The sequence below is a fragment of the Miniopterus natalensis genome, chromosome 17 (genome assembly GCF_054644295.1).
Source record: "Miniopterus natalensis isolate mMinNat1 chromosome 17, mMinNat1.hap1, whole genome shotgun sequence".
Taxonomy (NCBI): domain Eukaryota; kingdom Metazoa; phylum Chordata; class Mammalia; order Chiroptera; family Miniopteridae; genus Miniopterus; species Miniopterus natalensis.
The window spans coordinates 25,920,817-25,927,100 of NC_142097.1; positions in this window are offsets into that span (position 1 = coordinate 25,920,817).

Below are 6,284 nucleotides of genomic sequence, written 5' to 3' on the forward strand. Positions count from 1 at the left end.
GACAGACACGTGTCTTAAAAATAGACTACATAATATAATGGGAAATCAATGAAAAATATTCCCTTCAAATGAGGTGTAGTGCAAAAGTACTACATGGAGTTTTCTTGTTTGGAGAGTGTGAAGCTGCTGAAGATTGTCCTCTCTGTCTTGTGCATATTTTTCAGGTTAATGATCTGGAATGTTTAAAGGCTCATCCAAAGGTTGGCTTTTTACTTAGTCTGCAGCAGGGATTTAATTTCTGCTTCCACTTTTGCCCCCAGAAACTTGTAAAGAACACTAACTTGGGATTTAGGAACTGGGTCCTTTCCTCCACTCTGCTGGTTATTAGTATAGTGGCATCTGCAGGCTACTTTATGGAAATACGCACTTCATTAGTCTATGTTAGGCAAATAAAATGAGGGCTAACCTTAATTCTACTTTAGCCTCCATGTGGCCTTTTACGTTTTCTGGATGCGCACCCCTGTCATTAAGAAGTTTTGATCATGCCTACTCCCAACTGTTCATAAGTTATATACCTGTACTATTGTGCCCATGTATTGTATAATAAGACACAAAAATAGAATTAAAGAGCAGTTAATCGAAAATATATATAAACAGAAGTTCTAATAATTTATTTCTATGCCCAGTTTTGGAGATTACTGGGATATATAGAGGGTAACTTGTAATTCTTATCAGGTTGCATTAAATCCTAAATGATGGTAATTGACCAAGGATATTTCTCCAGTAAAGGTGTATGTAGAGGGAAAGATTATCAAATGGCAGAGAGGGATTGCTCCTCAACCAAATATTTTTTTTTTTCCCTTTTCAACAGTTCTCCAGGTAACTTCCTATACACCCCCTGCCCAACAAAAAGCACAAAACAAGGTTACAGTTCCACCTGGCCTTAGCAAGGTTTCCAGCCTGATGTGAAAAATAGTAAACATTGAGATTTTATGTGTTCCATTATATCTTTAAGTTTGATTTTAGAGAGGAAGGGAGAGGGAAACATCAGTGTGAGAGAGAAATATTGGTTGCCTCCCATGTGTACGTGACCCAAACTCACAACCTGGGTATGTGCCCTGACCGGGAATCAAACTGGCAACCTTTTGGTGCATGGGATGATGTTGAACCAACTGAGCCACACCGGTCAGAACTGTTATGTCTTAATTCTCAACAACTTGAACAGTCACTATTCTTGTTTACTGCTGAAGTTAGGAGGGGCAGAAAGATTGACCAAACCAAGGTCATATGGAGCTTGAATTCAAAACAAGGTCTGGCAGATAACCAAAATCCAAGTTTTTCTCATGTTTGCCCTAGACAGTTGCTATCAGCATTTTAGTAATATGAGTACAAGGGTCCATGTTGTATTTATATATGCATCTATTTCTGTCACAGGACTATCAAAGTATATTTTAAATTTTTTTACTGATTTTTTCCAGTTTTTCCCAACTATAACATAAGCTCCCTAATGCGGTGACCTTGGCTGTCTTATTTACCACCGTATCCCCATATTGTAGTGGCACCTGACGTATAGTAGACCTTCAATAAATATTTATTGAAATAATGAGGTGTCAGTGCAGTTGGAGTTTCTGGAATGGCATCACTTAGCTTTGAGGGACAGAGCATCCAGAAACCTGGGAACAGCAGGGCCTCAGAAGATGGGCTCCTAGCTCTCCCACTCATTTGTTGGATGTCTTCAGGTTAGCATCTTAACCTTAGGTTAATTGGAGAGCTGGGAACAGTATTAGTCCATAGTCATTATATGGTGTCCACTTTATGCAGATGCCAGGCTTATAATAAGCATCTTAGGTAGATTAATAAAAGTGATCCGAATGAACACTATAACAAAGGCATTTTAGACCCATTTTACAGACAAGGAAACAAGCACAGAGAGGCTAAGAACCTTGCCCAAAGTTATGTGGGCTAGCAAGCAATGCTGACTCCACAGACTATGCTTGTCCACTGGACTGTTGCATAACCATGTGGTAGGAGGAGCAGATGGGTCTCTGCTCCCAAAGTTTAGTTTGTGGTAAAGCAGAGCCCTGGATGAAGCGTTTTGTAATTAAATAGCAAAGCCATTTTGTCTTGATTCTATTAAAAGGTCCATTGTTAACGTCTTGGCAACTGTCAAACTCTTCATTCAGGAATGAAGGCAACTTTCCTCGCAGTTGGGGTTTAAACCATCTCCGTGCACTTCTGTTGTTTTCCCTCTGAGCTAGAAGCTTTTGGGAACCAGGGCTGGGGGTGGGGTGGCTGTTGGACTGGGCTTCTGAGTAGCTCCCCATCTGAATTACCCCAGTGCTGTCAGCTGACCCTGGGCAGCGCAGTGTGGGCAGGAGGCCTTCGAAGCCTGAGCTGTTCCCTCTCCCAAGGTGATCCTAGGCCCTACATTCCTGGGCTGAGCTCTCCCCAACGTCTCAATGTGAAATGTACCTTTTCTGAAAGGAAAGTACATCTTAGCTTTGGCACCCTGCCTGAGCTGTGGATACAGAAGGGCAGCCTGTCACCATCCTGAAGGAAAGATTTGAGAAATGGCTCTGTATGAATGAGCTCTCCATAGCCATAAGCAATGCCTGCTATTTTCTGAGCTCTTCCCTTCAAGATACTGAGTATGACCTCGGGCAAATTCAAAGTTTCCTCATCTGTAAAATGGGAATCTCAATGAAAGAAAATGCTTATGACGTTCTTAGCACAGGGCCTCGCACACACATTAATTAATTGATCAAGAACTATTGAGTATGTGCCAGGCACTGTTCAAGGCACTGGAGAATGAAGCACATAAAATCTCCATCTTATGGAGTCCACATTCTAATGGGCAATACCTCATAAGTATTTAAAACTGTAACACTATCATAATTGTAATACAATTTTCTCAAAATTCTGTTTGGGAGGTAGCAGAAATGAACATGATTGTGGAGAACATGAAGCATAGAGTTAAGGCAATTTCCACCCAAACCTGGCTAATTTGACTAGCAGGTGTGCATTGCCTCCAAAAGAATTTGGGGATTTGGTGAAGAAATAAAGGTCTTTCTACCACTGCACAAACCTCCGGTTTGATGACAGAGCTGCAGTTGGAATCCCAGAATGGTTCTGCAGCGAACCCTAATTTTCTAAGGTCTAGAACTGGAGGACTAAGGTAGCACCCGGATCCTGTATTGTCACATGTGTCTAATCAATTTTCCTGCCTGTCTGGTTCTATTTGAGTCATCTGGGTTTTATTTTCATTTAATCTCTTTGCAGGCTGCTAACAAACACCACCTCCTCCTACTCTTTTCAGGCAAGAAAGGGATCAGAAAGACAAAGCCTTTCTCCAGAGCAAGAGTCCTGGAGTGGGAGACAGCCTCTCCCTGATGGTTCCCAAGGAGGAAACATGCAGAGGCGACTCAGGCCCTGCTTTTGGCTTGTCTCTCCTACTAGTAACTAGTGGAGGCGGGTCCTCTCTTACTGTGCCTGTGAACACCATCTAGAAATGTTTACAACTCTTGCCTGACCAGCTGTCTGCCACATTCCCTCCTCTCCTTCTCCCACCTTAGCTCCTACCTCACTTCCTCTTCACCATGGCCCTTGTTTTTCCCATTTTCTGCCTCCACCATGATGCGCCCTGATAATACCATGAGTTCTTAGAAGCAATTCAGACCAGTCTCCAGCTTTCTCAGATGAGGAAACAGGTCGAGAGGGGGGAAGTAGCTAATCCAAAGTCACACCGCTTCATTCATTTATTCACTCAACCAAGAACACTCCTTACCCTTTTAAGATTTAGCTTAAATGTCACCTCATCAGAGAAACCTACTCTACTTTCTTTAAAGCAGATCCCACCCCTTATTCTACTCTATTTTGGTCCCTTGTGTGTTTTTTAATCCCTTATCGCAATTTGTAATTGTTTCTTTTTTTTAATCCTCACCTGAGGATATTTTTTTCCATTGCTTTTCAGAGAGAGTGGAAGGGAGAGAGAAACATCGATGTGAGTGACATGTCGATTGGTTGCCTCACACACACACCCCGATCCAGGGGTGGGGTGGGGTGGGGTGGTTGGATTAAGCCTGAAACTGAGGTATGTGTTCTTGGCCGGAATTGAACCTGGGACCCTTCAGTCCATGGGCTGATGCTCTAACCACTGAGCCAAACCTGCTAGGGCTGTTTCATTTTTTTAATCTTTTGTTTTTGGTCTGACTCCTCTACTAGAATATAAGCTGTATGAGGTCAAGAAGGACATGTCTGTCCTTCAAGAGACATGCTCATCACTGTATTCTCAGCATCCAGCACTTAATAGGTGGCTCAAGAAATCTTTGCTGAATTAACATACAGTGAGCAGGTAACAACAAGGCACCTGGGGATATGAAAATGGATGGGATACAGTCCCTGCTTTCAGAACTGTCTTGTGTGAGCAACAGTACCAGAAAATGCGGAATGTACAAGATCAGGACCAGATTGGGGATGGGGGAGGGGTGTTTTAGGTACCCCTAAAATAGGCCTAATCTCTGTAGGGCTTTTGTTACCAACTGCCTTGAACCCAGGATAAACTATTTGGCTGTTCCCTGAGCAGACCAGCAGCAGAAAGGGCTGACAACTCATCCCTTTCCAGTGAGGGAGGGCTTGCCAGTCGGTTTCACAAGTCCAGTTGGTGGCCAAGTCCACAGTCATCAAGGCCCCAGAGATAGCCCCACACCTTCCAGCCTAGTTTCTAATCTTTTGCCTGGTCTTCTGCTTCAGAAGAGAAGGAAGGTGACACCTGCCTAGCCTTCAGGATTAGTGGGGTGACAGATGTCCCAGCTGGGTAGCCTTCATATCCGGAGGGCAGATGGGTTGTCCCACATGGCTCAGACAATACTAGTGCCTCAAAGAGCAAGTGGATGACCTGCCTTCCTGTTTTGGAGCCCAGATGAAGGGGAGGAAGGCAGGAAGTAAGAATCTCTCTCTTCGAAGAGAAAGAGTCCAAGGCCACTGCTGGCTCTCCTGGGAGAAGCTCACCCCTCAGTCCAATCTTCTCCCTGTAGTGGGGCAAGAAGGCAGTTGCTCACAGCAAGCAAGAAACCTTTTCTCTTTTTTTCCTTATTTTATTTTCACCAGAGGATATTTTTTCTATTGCTTTTCAGAGAGAGTGGAAGAGGGAGAGAAAAAAAAAGAGAGAAATAGTGATGTAAGAGAGACACACTGATTGGTTGCCTCCCACATGCACGCGACGGGGGCAGGGATGGAGCCTGCAACCCAGGACCCTTCAGTCCCCAGGCCGAGGCTCTAAACACTGAGCCAAACCAGCCAGGGCAAGAAACCTTTTCTTTCCTCCTCTCCCCCTTCCAGATTCATTCTTCCACCTACCAGAAGCCAGAAAGGTAGACACAGGTCCCCAGCAACCTGAACCCTTCTTCCAGATAGGAGGCTTCACAGCTAAATGCTGAGCCTACCCAAAGCCCCCCTCCTCAGCCTAAACGTTGTTTCTAGGGTTGGCTTGTCAGGGCTTAGCCAGAGTCCTCCAGAGTTTTCCCCATCATTCCCTACCTGCAGCCAGGCTGACCAAATGACTCATTAACACCTTGAGTGTCACAGAGCAGTCTTAGCTCTGATCCCCATTCTTCCCCCATGGTTGCAGGGGTTGGGAATTATCTCCAACTTTATTCAGAAAGGTTAAGTAACTTGCCCAAGGTTGCACAGTGGGAAAGTGGCAAAAAAACAAACAAACAAAAAAAACAAACTTGAATCTCCTGAGCAGTTTGTCAAGTGCTCAAATAATCTTTGTGGAAAGAGTAAAATCTGTTGTTTCTTCGTTTCGCTGGTCTGTGGATGCTTCTGTGTGTTGGGGAAGGGGACTGTGTGTGTGTGGGGGGGGGGGCGGGGGGTGTCCCGTTCCTAAATGAACCTTTGACCTCCTTAGTTCACTTTCCCTTCCGAAGAAGTTACTGGTTTAACTCTCATCTCTCCAACTGGACTCTGGTGTGTATCTTATCAGAGCAATGCCCAAGAGCAGGTCTAATATTTTCCTTCTCAAAAGAGCCAAGATTCCAACCCCCCTTCCATCCAAATAAATACCTTCACTTTTCTCCAAAATGTACAGCCCCAAAGCAAATGTCAAAGCAGCACCTGACCCCTGGCACGGTCCGCAGACGCCCCTAACACACACCACCCCAAGCCAAGCCACACAGCGTTACAGAGGCGTCCGGGAGGGGCGCGGAGCACCGGTCCGGCGCGGCGGGGAGCCGGGGGGCGCCGGGCGCGCTGCCAGGCCGGGCCGCACCGCGGGGGCCGAGCGCCCCTCGCCACGTGGTGGTGGCAGCGGCGGGGTCCCGGGCGCCTTCCAGCTGGAGAAACCC